The 18,443-nt window shown below is 39.0% G+C and overlaps 1 pseudogene; it reads left to right on the top strand.

Annotated features, from left to right (window-relative positions):
• Window positions 1-10,199: 10,199 nt before the first annotated feature.
• LOC125965265 (BAG family molecular chaperone regulator 2-like) lies at window positions 10,200-10,937 on the top strand (annotated as a pseudogene).
• Window positions 10,938-18,443: the final 7,506 nt, after the last annotated feature.

Genomic DNA, 18,443 nt, shown 5'->3' with positions numbered 1-18,443 from the left:
GAGAATTTTTTTATAATGTTCATTTATTTATTTATTTTCTTATTAGTCATCCATTTTATACACATCAGTGTATACATGTCAAACCCAATCACCCAGTTCATCACCCCCACCCCCGACCGCTTTCTCCCCTTGGTGTCTATAGGATTGTACTCTACATCTGTGTCTCAATTTCTGCTCTGCAAACTGGTTCATTTGTACCATTTTCTAGGTTCCACATATATGCGTTAATACACAATATTTGTTTTACTCTTTCTGACTTACTTCATTCTGTATGATAGTCTCTAGATCCATCCACGTCACTACAAATAACCCAATTTCTTTCCTTTTCATGGCTGAGTAATATTCCATTGCGTATATGTACCACAACTTCTTTATCCATTTGTCTGTCGATGGGCATTTAGGTTGCTTCCATGACCTGGCTATTGTAAATAGTGCTGCAATGAACATTGGGGTGCATGTGTCTTTTTGAATTATGGTTTTCTCTGGGTATATGCCCAGTAGTGGGATTGCTGGATCATATGGTAATTCTATTTTTCGTTCTTTAAGGAACCTCAATACTGTTCTCCATGGTGGCTGTATCAATTTACATTCCCACCAACAGTGCAACAGGGTTCCCGTTTCTCCACACCCTCTCCAGCATTTGTTGTTTGTAGATTTACATGTAGCTGTCCAGTTTTCCCACCACCACTTATTGAAGAGACTCTCTTTTCTCCATTGTATATTCTTGCCTCCTTTGTCATAGATTAGGTGGCCATAGGTTCATCGATTTGTCTCTGGGCTTTCTATCTTGCACCATTGATCTATATTTCTGTTTTTGTGCCAGTAACCATACTATCCTGATTAAATGTAGTATCATTTGAAGACAGGGACCCTGATTCCTCCAGCTCTGTGCTTCTTTCTCAAGATTGCTTTGGCTATTCAGGGTCTTTTGTGTTTCCATACAAAATGTAAAATTTTTTGTTCTAATTCTGTGAAAAATGCTAGTGGTAATTTGATAGGGATTGTACTGAATTTGTAGATTGTTTTAGGTAGGATGGTCATTTTCACAATACTGATTCTGCAATCCAAGAACATGTTATATCTCTCCATCTGTTTGTATCATCTTTGATTTTTTTCATCAGTGTTTTATAGTTTTCTGAGTACATGTCTTTTGCCTCCTTAAGTAGGTTTATTCCCAGGTATTTTATTCTTTTTGCTGTAATGGTAAATGGAAGTGTTTCCTTAATTTCTCTTTCAGATTTTTCATCATTAATGTATAGGAATGCAAGAGATTTCTGTGTATTAATTTTGTATTCTGCGACCTTACTAAATTCATTGATTAGCTCTAGTAGGCTTCTGGTGGCATCTTTAGGATTTTCTATATATATTATCATGTCATCTACAAACAGTGACAGTTTTACTTCTTTTCCAGTTTGGATAACTTTTATTTCTTTTTCTTCTCTGATTGATGTGGCTAGGACTTCTAAGACTATGTTGAATAATAGTAGTGAAAGTGGACACCCTTTTCTTGTTCCTGATCTTAGAGGAAATGCTTTCAGTTTTTCACCATTGAGAATAATGTTTGCTGTGGGTTTGTCATATATGGCCTTTATTATATTGAGGTAGGTTCCCTCTATGCCCATTTTCACCCTGCAATATTTTAAACACTTTATTTTGTGGATCAAATGTGCAAAACAAATTTACTGAAGAAATGACTTAATGTTTTCAGCTTTCATCTCAGATACCAGTTTCCACCTTACATTTTGGTGAGTGTCCATTGAAGTGGCTGTTTCTTTGAGAGGCTTCCTAAGCCAGCCTGAGATGGGATGGGTGGTAGGTGGAGGATACATACACATATGCATACTACACACACACATAATTGCTTTTGACTTTTATAAAAACTAGAAGCCAAAAAAAAAAAAAAAAAGCCTTTATCCAAGAAATAGATCATGGTGAGCATAACAACAAAAAAAATCCCTATAAATGCAGAAAATCTTCAAATTCTGATATATAATTTTGAGTTGGTTAAACGAGTTTTAGATGAGGGATAGTCTTTTCATTTTCCCACCTGTTATGTATCAAGGTACGGCCTCTATCTTTCTTGTTCTGCCCTGGGGGTTTAGTTCATAGCACAGTGCCTGACACACAGGGAGACTTCCACAGACATTTGTTTAATCAATGACGAGGGAAGAGCAGTTTTTGCAGCACTGCCCATATTCGTTGCAAGTTTTGACACCTTAATGGTGCTTGTAAGTGAAATCATCTTTTTCTAAATTGTCTTTCTAACAGCCCTTCACAGTACCCTGAACTCTGTGAGCATTTAATAAATTTGAATTTCAGTCACACTGTATTAGGAAGGCCGAAATGCATTCCATCCGGTTTCCAGTTCTGCTGAAATTAGCGGAGCTCGCCAGGTCCAGGAGCTCAGTCGGCCCGGCGCCCACAGCACAGCACAGCCCTCCAGCCCCAAACTCTCCCGCTTTTCGCGTTGGAGGCTGCAGGGAGGAGCGGAAGATCTGGGATCCGGGGAAGGGGTCGGTATACATACCCAGCATAAGTCCACCCAGGAAATATGCCAGCGCTGTAGCCAAGCACATCCAAAGCTACGGAAGACCCTGGACTTGGCCATGGCTTCCGCAGGACTGAGAGAGAAGAGCCTGCTGGCCGAGCGAGCCTCGGGAATGCTGGCGAACTAGGGCGCGCCCAGGGGATCCAAAGAACGGCCAGGTTGCTGCCAACCTCACCCGCTGCAGCCTTCCGCAAAGCCCCGCCTCCGCCCCACAGGTGGGTCCAGAGGCGAATGGAAACTGGCAGCAAACTCCTGGCCCCTGGAGCACCCGGGGACTTCGATGGGAGAGAGGAAGCCGTGCAGGGAGAGGAGACATTCTGCTTGTTGGTAGACAACGTCCATTCTGTTGACCCTGGACAAGTCTGTGTTCCGGGGGACTACTGAAAATGTCCCTGCTTGTTCCCTGAAGAACTCTACTTACCAGCCTCTTTCCAGGAGCTGCTGAATGTTGGCAGCCAAGTGCATTTAACTACTGCTTTTCCTTCACTGTTGATCACTCTGCTGTCGGATTCTAATTTCTAACTTGGCACATTTGGGAAACATTTCTGGTCCTGGCTGCTCCCTGATAACACGTTAGTTTCTCAACAACATATAACATCGAAACTGATGGGATTGTGTTCTTTGGTTCTCCCTTACCTGAACAAGTCTCCAAATTTCTGTAATTCTCAAGTTTCTTCCTCTGTGATTGGGGTTTTTGCCTACCTCACTACAATGTTATAGGTTCAAATTGATACAATTAACCACTGAAAATGCCTTGCAACATAACTTGATGGTAGGTTTTCAACAAATGTCATCTTCCCTGCCCTCCCCCCTCCTATCACATTTCCCCCAGTATTTCTTTCTGAAAGTGATTTAAAGGTTTACAAATGGTGGTCCTCTTAAATAGGATGACTCCATCCATCCATTTTACCCTGGAGGAAATCTTTAGCAATTCCTGAAGGGATTCCTCCTATCCAACCAAAAGCAGTTTGCAGTCAGAGCAAAGATGGCTGCTGAGTGGAATATGAACAGGATAGTACATGTCTGGTTATACCCCCAATCTTCGCTGCATTGTCTGAAGCCCTGATAATCTTAGTAAAGACACTTTTCTTTGTTCCTATCAAGTTGCCGGAAGGATCTAATTTCTTTTTCTTGCACTGTAATTGTTGATAGATGTATTTGATGGTTTTTCCCTTAGCACTTCTGTAGAAGTAATGTACAATAGAAGAAATACAGGTTTCTAATAACTGTCAGACTATACTACTGAATTGGGTAACAAAGTACAGAACTCTAAAAATCTAATGGCTTCCTAAAACTGCTAACAAAAGATTAAGCTCAGCAAGAACCAATCACATTCATGATTGAATGAACTGATGAATATGACTATAATTTTTATGACTTTTTGTTTGAAATATTACTGACTTTTTAATCTTTCATTTTCATATATGAGGAAACATTTCCTCTTATGTAATGAAATATAGCAATTTGGTAAATTATACCTTTGTAAGCAGAATTGAAACATTTATATTTGTTATCCCCCCCGATCCCTCCAGAATTTGAAAACTCTTAGTGAGTATTTGTGTTTTTATGGCAATAGTTACTTACATAAATCCACTAATAATCTGTTCTCCTTTTAAGAGGGCACAATTGGAAAAATTAATTATATTACAAGGCTTTGATTAGAATGTCACATTTTAGAATATGCATCCAATCAGACATGACCAGATAGTTTTAAGGAACTAAGATTGACTTTATGGAGACATAAAGCCCCTTGGAAAATCAGCCTGGTACCTTGCTTGCAAAATTCCCAGAAGCCTTACCAGGTGAGAAAGTAAGGTCACTTCCTGGCAGATATAAGAACCTCAGGATATTTGGGGGACCTCAAGAAGAGAATTAACCCAAATCTATAGGTATTACAGGTGAGTCTGATGGTAAGTTCTTGGCTTGGCTGGCTGACTTCAAGAGGCTATTAAAAATTCAGTCTGGAGATTCCTTATGAAAAGTTTCAGCAAAGAGGATTTAAAAGAGCCTATGTGAAAAAAAAAAAAAAAAAGAGCCTATGTGTTCAATTGCTATCCTTGCCAGACTTATGTAAATATTCAGGCCAAATTTCATGTAACTCATCTTATTTTGCAAACAAATTAATTTTAATTTGGCTTTCTTTGATAAAAATGAGGGTGACTATAGAGAGGAAAAAATTCTCTTTCAGTAGAAACTATAATACACTGTTATTAATATTAGATTCTAGTTCTATTAATCATCCTTGAGATTTTGGTTGTCCACCTGAAAACCAAAATGGATCCTGAATTCTTCTAGTTTCTTCAAATATTTGACTACAATTCTTCAAACTAACATTTCCAGTTTTTCTCCCACTTTTGACTTGGAATCATTGAGAACTAAAGCTGCCCTTTCCCTGAAGCCCTGCTATCTGAAGCTGAACAGCTTGATATAAATGTAAGAGAGACCACCACAATAGCCCATGCTTAGGCAGTCTCTGTACCTGTTGCTTTGTAAGCCACTCAGAAACTTTACCTGAATACCTAATGACATCATCAGAGACATTTCTAACTGCAAAAGATACTTCAAACTTCAAATCTAGAAATCTTCTCAAATGGAAACTCTCAGGACTCAGTTGCTGAGTTTATATTTGTTCCAGTCATTAAACTTTGTTTTACTTTTGTCTCCACAGAAATGCATCTTATTAAATACCTGACTGCTCGCACCCTATAGGCCTAACTTTGAGGGCCCACTTGCATCACTGCCTCCTGAAATGAGTAACTGACATGACCTACTGTCAGAACTAAGAAATTGGCTCAGTGAGATGAAGCAATCTATTGACTCAATTTCTGGAATGTGAAACTTCTTAAAAGAAATTTCAAAGTCAGGACTGTAGGAGAGCAAAATTTGCCACCCCAAAATGTCTCTTTGGTATGTGTACTATTTCTAGATGAAAACAGCCAAGGCCTCAAAGACTCAGGAATAAACTTTTACCTTCCCCCTAACTGCCGAAAAGAATGTAGATAGAGGACCAGTGGCAGGAATGGAGCTATCACCATTGATAACTATAGGATGAACCAGGTGTGGTAGACAGGGAAGAACCAGGAATAGTCTGTTAAAATTCCTCTCAGTGTTCCATTGTCTCTACCTGGCCCAGCAAACTTTTTTTTTTTTTAACCAAACATTTGCTTTTCCATTTCCATGTGAAATGCCTTCCTCCCCTTTGAAGTCCCAAACCCTGAGAGTTTTAGCCATTTTTGGGAGTTACTTAGTTTTCTGGGTCTCTCTCATGTATACATGTTAATAAATTGTTTGATTTTCTCATGCTTTAAAAGAAGGACTAAGTTATTTGTGAAATTTGTTTTTTCTTACTCTTATCTCAATTTTTATAGCTAGTAAATGTTGACTAATAGAAAAATCATTTTATTCATTAGCACAGCTTCCCAACCTGATTAATCTTCCCAAATTAAAATTAGATTATTCATTTTTTCAGTATTTATTGAGTGGCTATAGCATTCCAGACATCGTGAAAAATTCTGATGATATGACCCTTGCCTTTAGGAAGCCTACAATACAATAAGAAGGCAAATATTGAATATGTAATTAAATGTAAGAAGTTCTAAAAAGGAGCAGTATTACCTTAAATGTGAAGCATGTCGCTGCCTTAATAGGTGGCATCTGCAATCTGGATCTTGCCAATCCATTGTAAAAAGTCCAGTTAGCTGGTTTAGCAAGTCTTTGGAGTTTTTAAAAAAATATATGGATACAAATTCAATATCTGTTCTTCTTAATTAAGCTTAAAGCAGAAGGCTGCTGTCTAATTATTAGCATCTTAGAGGATATTTGTATCTTACAAAGCACACTTAACAAAGCAACATTGTTGATTTATGCCAACCCCTTGCAGTCTTTCCTTCAAAGCTAAAAAATATATAAGAGACTTTTAGTACTGGAAAATCAGTCTCTCAGTAGAACTATTAACACATTTGATCTGCACATTATTCAGAGCCTCTAGCAAGACAGAACTCATTATCTTCTCCATTCATAAAATTAAATTGTTCCTATATAATCTTCCCTCACCCCTTCTAACATCCTAGAAGAGGCAATCTTGTAACTTCAAAGTCCAAATCCCTTCAAATGGGTCACAGCAAGGTTTGAAAACAAAGTACCACATATGTACTAACAAAGCAGTATATGTAAATTTCTTAATAAACATACCAATAATTAAGATTCAATAGAGAAGAAATAATGTTTAGTGTCAAATTTCATGTTTTGGCTGAAGATGTTACCTTATCTCTCATAAATGAGGAATCACCTAGATGCTCACTGTACAGATATAAACATGATGCCATTAATAATGTCACAAGGTGACAGGATGATCTGGTCATCCAGATAGCAACATTCTGTTTCCAAAAAAGTGAAAAGTTGATGTCATGATGGCTGAGATTCATGACAAGTGTTACTTCTAGTTGAGTATTAAAATCCTATGTCTAAAAACTGCCCAAAGTTAGTTTGAAACTTAAGATGTTAGAATGTTAGTATATTGTACAATAAACCATAGCATATAACAGGTGAGAAGTGAGACAGGAGTGTAGTGTGAAAAGTATAAAAGACTGATAAAAGTAAGTGAGAAGAAAGTTTAAAAGAAAGGCAGAAAACCATGACTGGATGATTTCCTCCTGAAGTCACAATTACTCTACTCAACAGTAAATGTAGAAATTAGAAAAGACCCACCAAGTTAAAGTGTAAAACAGAAAGAGGGCTGCAACCCATGTCCTCCTATCAATACCAGCTGTGTGTACCATGATGCTAACATTCCAGGCAGAATGGTAAATTATATTATTTGGCCTTTAAACCATGTTTCCCTATTCAGTATTATAATTAACATGTACCTTCAGCCTATTTTCCACGATAGCTTTTACATAATACTACTAGGATTAGGGGACCCCCTCATGGTTTTTCTTCCAACACTCATTCTTCATTTACATCCTCAGTCCCTGTGTACCTTCAGTACCATTAGATTATGAATAAATCGCTCTTGATTTATTTATTTATTTTTTGGCCGTGTTGCACAGCTTGCAGGATATTACTTCCTCCACCAGGGGTTGAACCCCGGCCCTCTGCAGTGAAAGCACAGAGTCCTAACCACTGGACCACAAGGGCATTCTTAAAATCTCTCTAGATTTTTGATCTTCCTTCTAACAGCACTTTCTCTATTCTATCTTACCTGACACATATTTTTACTTGATGATACCCTTTCCCCTAAAAGCAGAAAAAATTCCACTTCATGGGAAAGTAGAAATAAGTCCTGTAGGGACTCATGGGGTCAGAGAGGAACGATGGACCTTTGCTCTGACATCATCAATTCACTGGTTGTTCTCTTTTGAAGTTACTACCCTCTGATTATATCATCTGCTTCTTATTCTCATTACCGTCCCCAGGTGAACACCAAGATATTCTCCCACCTTCTGCAATGTTTTTCACAGCTGTCTTGTAGATTTTTGGTGCACCTCTGGCCCTTCACTCTTCCTTTTCTTTCACACCTTGCATACAATCCATCAGTAAGTTCTATTGGCTCTGCAATCAATATACGTCATGAATCCAGCTGCTCCACCAGTATTCATCTAATCCTAGCCACAGTCCTCTCTCATCTGTCTAGACTTCTGCAACAGATCCCTAGCGGGGCTCTTCCTCCACTGTTGCTCCCATACCCGTAATCATTGACTCAGTAGTTTTCTTCATAAAGTAGCAATCAGATCATGTTATTATTAAAAATCCTTCAAAGCTTTCTCATTAAACTTAAAAACAAAATTCAGACTCGTTAGAGTGGCAGCTAAACCTACTTGATCTAGCTTTTGAAGCTTGCCTCCCTTCAAGGGAAGACAACACTAAGGAAACACATGCAGACCAAGTGCACAGAGACCAGGAAACAACCACATCAGCAGAGATCACCAGCATCACAAAGAAGCAGGCAATCCCCAAGCGAGGCCTGTGGTACTGTGCTCTCCCAGCGCTGGTGTAGTGCGTCCATATGCCTACAGATGAAGGCATTGGTAAATGGCCAGTGGTTAAGAGAGTCACTGGTCTTCTTTCAGGGTCTTTTGTGGTGTCATATAAATTTTGTGATTGTTTTTTCTTCTTATGTAAAAAAAATGCTATTGGACTCTTCATAGAGATTGCATTGAATCTACAGATGGCTTTCTGTAGTATTGCCATTTAAACAGTATTAATTCTTCTAACCTATGAACACAGGAAACCTTTCCATTTATTTGTTACAATATATTCTTTTTTTTTTTTTTTGCGGTACGTGGGCCTTTCACTGTTGTGGCCTCTCCCGTTGCGGAGCAACAGGCTCCAGACACGCAGGCTCAGCGGCCATGGCTCACGGGCCCAGCTGCTCCGTGGCATGTGGGATCTTCCCAGACTGGGGCACGAACCCGTGTCCCCTGCATCGGCAGGCGGACTCTCAACCACTGGGCCACCAGGGAAGCCCTATTTGTTACAATATATTCTTAATAATGGTCTGAGGAAACTGACCCCATGCTCTATGACTCAGATTGTATACAAATACCTGGCAATATCCTCTATATTGGGTATTTTCAGGCTCATTTTTGTATGAGCCTCTGGCCCAACTTTAATATGTTAGAGGTTCTCAAGAGGAGGCTAGAGACAATGATACCACTCACAGTTTTTAAACCTCCAGATGTCTGCTTCCTTCTATACGTTGGATCTCTTAGGTTTCCAACATATTGACTGCACATTAGAATCACTTGGGAGTTTTCAACATGCCAGTGATTGGAGCACAATCCCAGAGATTCTAATTTAATTGGTTTGATGCTACGTATTAGTGCACTTAAGAGCTACCCAGGTGAATATGCAGCTAGAGCTGCAAACCACTAGTCTATAATCTTATTTAAAGTTTGATCAAAGATCAGCAGCATCAGTATCACCTGAGAGCAGTTTAGGCTTTATTTTAGATATACTTAATCAGCATTTGCATTTTGAGAAGACACGCAGGTGACCTAAATGTACTTTAATTTAGAGACGCACTGGTCTAGAAAACATACACACTCCCATAGGACTCAAGTTCTTAAAATAAGTTGATATCTTGAGAACAAGTCCTTCAACATGTGTTTTTCAAGATTAATTGGAATATTTTCAACACTTTGAATTTTTATATATCTTTTAGAATCAAGTTCCATTTTCACAGGAAGAAAAAAATCCTTCTGGGTTTTTGGTTTTAATTTTATTCAAAATTATCTGACACGCATTATTTAACAAATTCAACTGTATATTAAAACATATTACCCCTAATGTAGCTTCATAGAACAAATATCTACATCTGCTTTTAAGAAAGGGGAAAAGGCCTGAAGTTGCATCATATTTATGAAACTGGGCGAGGCGGTGTTCCCGGGCAGAGTGAGCCCAGGCGCCACGGGAGGCCTCCCATCCGCGCCCGCACTGGGAAATCGCTGGGCTTCCTCTCGCCAGCCATCGCCCCTCTGAGACCATTCGAGCCCGTCCGAAGCCGTCCGAGCCCCTCGGAGCCCGTCCGAGCCCGGGGCCAGCGAGCGTCTCATGCACAGGCACCTGGTTCCCCGGCCCCGGCCCGGGGGCCGCGGGCGGCGCGTCAGAGGGAGGCGAGCGCCGCAAGGTGGCGGCGCCTCCTGCGGCCGAGATGGCTCAGGCGAGCATCAGCACCAAGGCCAACGAGGTCGCTTCTGCTGCTCCTCGTTCATGGGTTGACCTCTCCAGCCGCCTTCTGGAGAGCCTGGACCAGCTGGAGCGCAGGGTGGAAGCTTTGAGAGAAGCTGCTGCTGCAGTTGAGCAGGAGAAAGATTTCCTTCTGAGATGATGCACAGCATCCAGAACAGCCAGGGCACGCGCAGATCGGCGACGGGGAAAGAGAAGAATTAAGTCTGACTGCAAAGCGTTTGATGGGACCGTTGAAGTTTCAATGGAAACAATTAGAAACCCCCAGCAGCAGGAGCCCCTCAAGCATGCCCCAGGATCATCAGCGAGGTGGTCAGCACGTTTCTGGATGATTTGGGAAACGCCGAGTCACCTAGCGTCGATGTACAGCGCATGCCCCTCAGAGGTGCCTCCTGGGCTGGGGGATCAGAAGTTTCAGTCCATAGTAATTGGCTGTGCTCCTGAAGATCAGAGGAAAATTAAGAGAAGACTAGAAACCATGCTTAGGTCTGAACACTAATTGAATCTGCTTTCAGCACTTTGTTGCAGTTTTGGAACCAGTTCCTTTAGAATGCGCTAGCAGCTTGATGATGGCCTTGTCAGAGTTTTCTAAGAGCCCTTATAAAGAATGACGTATTAAGGATAAAATATTATTTTAAGTGCACATTCTAAAGGAACTGGTTCCAAAACTCTGCAACAAAATGCTGAAAGCAGATTCAATTAGTGTTCAGACCTAAGAGCCCTTATAAATAATGATGTAATAAGGATAAAATACTATTTTAAGTGATAACTAGTTCCGTATGTTAGGCATAACAACTAATTTGATACTGATAGTTGTTTCCGATGAGGAAAATATTTCAGTGTCGTTAGTTTTGTGAAGAACAATTAAAGCTAGAAATATTTTGGTTACCTTTCTAGAAGTTTTTAGATTGAATTCTTGTCTTGTGCTAGGCTCTAGCACATCCACTGTTCTTGGATGAACACTTAGTGTGTGAAGGAAAATAAGTGCTCGTCTAAGGGAAAAGCCTCACGGTTCTTTTCTGGCCTGTGTCTGCGAAGACACCGGGGCACATGGGGCACCTGTTTGACTAGACATTCTGTACATAAAGCAGTCCACACATTGACCACACATCTGCTAACCAACCAGAGAGCTTAGAGGAATGGAAGGGAATTTTCTCTACATCTTCTCTTTCATTCAGCAGTTGTGTTTTTTGACATCTGTATCAAATTATTTTGAACCTAAAGATATATGCATCTCATAATATGAATGTATTCCTTGATAATACATGAAAACATGACACAAAATGTGAGAGAATTCACCTCTAGTTTTATCACTGTGAACAACTATATATCCACTTCATCTTTTTTCAAATGCATCATCTTTAAATTTTTAATCATTACGGAAATACAATGTTGTAGCTTGCCTTCAAACAGAAAAAAATTAAATGCTGTTATAAAGTCTGCTCTTTTTTTTTTTTTCAATTTTTGGCCGCACCGTGTGGCATGTGGGCTCAGTAATAGAACCCATGGCCACTGCATTGGGAGTGCAGAGTCTTAACCACTGGACCGCCAGGGAAGTCTGCTTTTAATCCTCAACTTAAAAACCTCTTATTCTTAGTCCTAGCAGTTCTAATTTATTTGAATTATTTCAACAAATTAGTTGGATAAATTTACAATTTATATGTAAACCATGTTTACTGCATAGGAAATTTGTAGCTAGTATACAGACCCCCCAAACATGGCTTGCATATTAATTTGTTTATCAATACACCCAAAAGGATGTGCACAAAATTTCATTAATACTAGATAACATAGACACCCCTACTATATAGACAGGACCTTATCAATCTTGTCCCCCAGTGTTTATGTGGGTAGCTTTCCTAAAACTGTACAAATATTACATGTTTAATCTTTTGTAATATGATATTACAAAGAAATTGCTTTTATTCTTGTTCAGTTCGGTCATCTTCATATATGTTTAATCCTTACTAGTCACTTGTGTTGTTTAATTTTCTTCTTCTGTTTTTTTTTTTTAAATTTCCCTTGCTATATATAACATCTTCACTACTGGTTTCTAAGAACTCATTTATGAGTGAGAATGTTAACCATTTGTGATGCAATGCAAATCAAATACCATATTTTATTGCCATCAATTTACTATGGTGTTTTGTATTTTGGTTGTGTATTAAAGTATAATCATGTTGTGTTTTCTGTAGTGAGTTCTTAGAAAAGTCCATTATTGTTAAGCCAGGACAAAATGACTTACAGATGGCTCCTTAGGGGGGGAAACTTGAGGAACTAGAGAAGGTGTGTGAAAGAGAGATCATAAAACACTGCAGAACTGACCTTCAGGAACAGCTAGAGGTGGCTAGGCACAGTGGTAGAGATAGATCCAGGGAGATGAAGCTGTGCGTCTGCGAGATTCTGGGGCAAAGGAGCAGAGAGGGCCTCTGAGGGTCATGTTCTCCCAAGATGGGAGCACAAGGCTGCGCTCTTAATGTAGCTCTGGCATCAGGGCTCTTCTGGCAACTGTCTCTCTAAAGGCCACTTCATGAACAGTCATACCAAGTTCTATTATATTAGGAAAGGTATTTTCTTCCCTCTGGATTCTTCCTAAATATGAAGTGAAAAACGTGCTCTATTGATGGTATTTATATGCAATTAGCCTTCTTGGACTTTTATAAGGTGAAGGTAGGTCAAGGTAGCTTTCTTCACTTCATAAGTCTAGAGGACTCGGTTGTTTTCATAAGGTGTTCAGTAATATGAACTCAACTTTTTGCCATCTCCTGGTTCTGCTTCTCTTCCCACTTCTTTTCTTGAGACATTCTCCTTCTTTGCTCCCGCCGCCTAAGTCTTGCTTCGTATGTATTTTACTCCCAGTACTTTTTTCTCATTATGAAGCCTGGTCCTGGAAGGCAGCTTTAGTTGGTTATGTCTGAGAGTTGTAGGGACTGGAGGGTACCAGCCCCTTCACATGTTATCGTGGATTCCTTACATATTTCAGCCTGAACGCACTCACCCTACTCAGGTTCATCAGTTGTTCTTTAAGGGACCTGCCAGCTTTCAATGAATCCCTATTGCTAACTTTTGGGGTTCTGAAATTTATCAGATATCCTGTCCTTTCCTTCTGTTTCCTCCTAAACAGATTCTGATACCCCATGAATCTTAGATATCCCTGATTTGTCTCCATCTGTCCAAATTTTGGGACTTCCAGACAGTTTTGTTGTAGAAAAGGTTCACGAATTTTGATATTGTATCCTAGTTTTTCTTCTGTTTTATTTAGAGTTTTGGAAATATTCCTAACGTACATTGCACTTCTTTTATATTGCCAGAATTCACAAGTGTAGTTTGGAGAAATGCACTGTATAAAAAAATGAAGAGTGCCTCCAACCTGGATCGCAGTGTTTTTAGTAGTTTCCATAAGTTGTATATAAGAGAGAACTAGGACAAAGGAATTGTGGAAGTAGTTCTCCAAGGCATCATGCTCTCCTTCACTTTGAATTTTTGAACATGCTGTTTCCTCTATCTGAACATCACTTCCATTACCCCTTTTCCTACTTAATCTCTATTTATTCAAGGGCAAATTGTGGAATAATTTCCTTTCAGAAAATGTTTACATTTCAAAAAATGCACTTCTAGCAATTTCCATCGCACCATGGATCTCCTACTATTATTTTGTGTAAATATATCTATATAGCAACAGGACTATTTTAAAAATTTCTAGAATGATGCTTTGGGCCAGAGTTGGAACCACATTCTAGCAAGATTATAGGTCATCATGACATATATATATATTGTAGAATAATTTCATTAAGTGTATTTAATTTTTTAACGTAATTTATTTTGCTATCTATTATGTATTAGTGGTTTCTTGTTGGAATTCAGTAAAAGATAAGTATGGTAGATGGATGAAATAAAGGAAGCTAAGTGCTATGATCTTAATGTCTGTGTCACCTCCAAATTCATATATTGAACCCTAATGCCCGATGTGATGGTATTAGGAGGTGAGCTCTTTGAGAGGTGTTTAAGTCGTGAGAGTGGAGCCCTCATGAATGGGACTAGTGCCTTATAAAAGAGGCTCCAGAGAGATCCTGAGTGTCTTCTGCCAAGTGAGGACACAAGAAGTCTGCCCCTGAAACAAAGCCATCAGCCAACCACCTCGGCACCCTGATCTGAGACTTCCAGCCTCCAGAATAGTGAGAAATAAATTTCTGTTGTTTGTCCAGTTTATGATATTTTTTTATAGCAGCTCCAATGGATTAACCTAACATTTTCTATGAATCTACTGTGAGCCAGTTATAGGCATTAAATTTAATCTTCACTTATACTTATTTCATGAACATATACATGAGGAAACAGATAAGCAATGAGTTAATTATTTTAACCAATGTCATCTTATTGTAATAGCTAATTCACAATTTTAATCCATATTTGCCCAATTCCAGTATTTGTACTTTTTTGACCAAATAATGCTTTCTATTACTGATTACACTTACTGGTCATTCTTCAATGTTAGAATGATATATTAAAGTTAAGAATTGTAACTTTTATCTCTGTAAACCATGCAACAAGGCATGGCTTAGAAAACATTAGGTGCTGAATGAATTAGAAAAATGCATGCGTTAAATTCACAAGAAGAGCCCCACTTGACTGGATATCTCACTATCTATTCTGGCTTATAAGCCTTACTAGCACTTGAGGGCAAAAATAACTTATGGGAAAATCTGCTGGAGGGCAAAAATGACTTATGGGAAAATCTGCTGATTTTCAGGTAAAAAGAATGAATTCTTAGACCTAATTTTGCAAATTTAAAGTCAAGGAAGGAAGCAAATAACACAAACTGCTAAAGGATTTTCCAAATAAATTCAACATGTTAGCCATCTAGAAGGCATATAAAATTGATAAATCTCCAGTAACTTTAAGAGATTAAAAGCATATATTTACAGAGCATACCTGTGTATGAAATTGTATATGGTGGACTCTATGGGAAATAAATGTATTATTTTTTGAATACCAAATGCCTTGTGCACTACTTATCTGCCTGTTTTTTCCGATGAAAACTCAAAATCAGCTTTAATAAATATTTGTTTTAATAAAGTAAAACATAAAAATGTGTTGAAGAATGTGCAATAGCCATCTATCTACCTATCTATCTATCCAACTATTTATCTAATTCAATGATCTTTATGTGTTAAAATAAAAATATTTTCATGTACCAATAGTGAAAACTATGGACTTGGGTGACAATGATGCGTCACTGTGGGTTCATCAGTTGTAAAAAATATATGCTGCATACAGAGAGACAACCTATACTAGATGTAAGAACATGATAATAAAGGGATCCCTGAAACCCAAGATCAGACAGGCAGATCTACAGTCCCCATAGCAGCATATTCCTCAGGAAACAGACTCTTGATCCCGTGATCCAGATCCACCTTGTATTGTTTCTGCACCTCCTCAGCCTGTTTCTTATAGTTCTCCTTCTGATTCTTCAGGATGCCTTGCCGGGATCTCCACCATACGATCCCTCAGGGGCATATCTTGCAACTCCTGACTTGACCGTGAATCGTGGTGGAACATCTGATAGGTGTCCTTGGAGGTTCTTCAGTCTCTCCACGGAATCTAATCCTCATGGAAAAATAGTTTTCTGGGGGAGACTTCACTTCTTGCACATTTTCCTGAAACTTCTTTTGGCCTTTGATTTAGATTTCTTAGGGGACATCCGATTTCTTGGAATATTGGACTAGTTCAGAGTGGTGTTCCCTGAACTGAGCCATTTTCTCCTCACACTCCTGTTTCTCCTTCTGGAAATCTTGAATATGTTTCAGCTTCATGTTCTCTGGGAACTCCTTGTCTTTCGCCTGGTACACAGTTTGGGGTGTTTTGAGGAGTACTAGGGATACATCTCCTTTAAAAAGTGGGGGTAAGTTGTTACGGGCTTCTTGGGTAAATCAGAATGTTTCTTCTGTGTGTGGGGGGGTGGGTGTTTTGCTTTTGTGAGGATTTTTAACATGTTCCTTAACTACCAGGACTAATTCTTTTTTTTTTTTTTTGCGGTACGCGGGCCTCTCACTGTTGTGGCCTCTCCCGTTGCGGAGCACAGGCTCCGGACGCGCAGGCTCAGCGGCCATGGCTCACGGGCCCAGCCGCTCCGTGGCATGTGGAATCTTCCCAGACCGGGGCACGAACCCGTGTCCCCTGCATCGGCAGGCGGACTCTCAACCACTGCGCCACCAGGGAAGCCCCCAGGACTAATTCTTTTAAGGTGCAACAGTTTCTCAAGTTATAAAATGTTTCTAACCATTGGAGTTTACACATTTCTCCAGAAATATCTTAAAAAGCTACTTTTTCCCAGTCCATCAGTGACTGAGTTGTTTTGAATGCATGGCTGTGATTGAACAGGGGATTATTCTCCATTTCTTCCAGGAACTTCACAATGTCGTCTTTGGACCAATGGTGTTGGCCATTGGGCAACACCATTTCTAGGATTTGGGGCTGCTTACAAGGTCCCAGTTCTGCAAGCACCACCACAAGAGCTCCAACTTCCTCACACTCAAGACTCAGCTGGTGAATTATTTCTTGAGGTTCTGTAGTGTGACTGATGCCATGTTTCTGCAGAGAAAGGGAAGGAAAGGAACTTTCCTTCTATGCCATGAATGAGATAATCACACCTCATCTGTTGTAAGTCAATTCTATAATTTAATTGACCCTTAAAAATAAAATGAAAACCTTCCCAAATTCTAATTTGAAATTTATGTTTTGTTTTCAGATGCATCATCTGTACTCTTTAAAATTCCCCTTGCCTCTCCAGCCTTCATTCCACCCAATTTTACAGGGCTTACCATAAATGGAACTTAACAAAAAAATGAGTCATTCAATCAAGAGGCTTAGAATAAGAGATATAATCAAAGAAAATGGAGGAAAAAGATCAAAATGAAAAGAGAAATGGCTAAAAGGAAAGGACTTTCACTCCATAGTGCACTGAATACTTCCTTTGAATTGTAGGACTGAAGATACAGTGAAGGATCTGGAGATAAAAATGAGACAAACCAAGAAGCTCCTTCTTGTACTCTGTAAAAAGAAAACAAAATACATCCAGCTCTTGAGTTTTTGTGAATTGGATATTATAGATTGTACTTGAACAAATTATCGTTTAATATATTCTTGTGGAGATGTGCCTGAGAATGAATGCTTTCTAGTGAACCATACTGTTTCTGCTTTCAAATGACCAGGGTATAATGAACATTATAGAACAATTACAATATTTTTTAGGTATCACATTATATTACAGAATTCTGTATTTCTGTCATCTGAATTATTCTTCAAATTTAAATTGGTTTTGGCCTTCCCCCTGCTAAGGAAATTATACCACCTTATGCTCAGTAGTATTTTATATGTCAGTTTAAATTCTGACAGTCACCATCATGTGAAGTCCCGTTTTCTGTTTCCATATCACTTTATGTAGGGTCTTCATCTTCCAGTAGATTGTACTGATCGTCTTAGGGAAATCTCAAAATCAACACTATAAAACAAAATTATGCAGTAGTTATTTTAAACCTCAAACTAATGGAATTTTCTTAGGCTGTAAAGCTGCAAATCAATTACCTCTCTTTTGTTGACATTATCAGTTAGCATTTTATGTCTATTATGTTAGCTACATTTTGGAAAACTTTATCAATGCTGGAATAATATTTGTTTATATTAATTCTTTCATTCATGTATTTGTTCATTGATTCATCCTATACTTCTATGTATTATAAGTCTGCATTGGATAGTAGGAATATAGTAGTAAATAATATACTGTCCCTACTGTCTCAGAATTGTCTGTCCAGTAGTAAAAGTGCTAATTTGAGGAAGGTTTGTTGAACATTATGATGAGACGGTATATGCTCAGAGAGTGTGTAATGAGAGGAACTACACTGGTCTGTGTAGTCACGAAAAACTTCCTGGGAAAAATGTTGTTGAGCTGAGATGTGCTTAATGACTAGGATTTAGAGAAATGATAAAGTCTGTCAAACACTTGGTTCTTACCAACTAGGTCAGCTTTGAAGAGAAAACTAAGCACCATTCCTTTTGTTTACTAACCTGATATATACATTACCTCATGCTTTCACCCCAATCTGGTTCAGATACGCAAGTAAAGCACACTGTTTACAATGTAGATGAATCTTGAAAGCATTAAGTGAAAGTAAACAGACATAAAAAGCCACACATTGTGTGATCCAATTTA

Source organism: Orcinus orca, chromosome 8 (genome assembly GCF_937001465.1).
Source record: "Orcinus orca chromosome 8, mOrcOrc1.1, whole genome shotgun sequence".
Taxonomy (NCBI): Eukaryota; Metazoa; Chordata; class Mammalia; order Artiodactyla; family Delphinidae; genus Orcinus; species Orcinus orca.
This window is presented reverse-complemented; position numbering and strand designations above follow the sequence as displayed.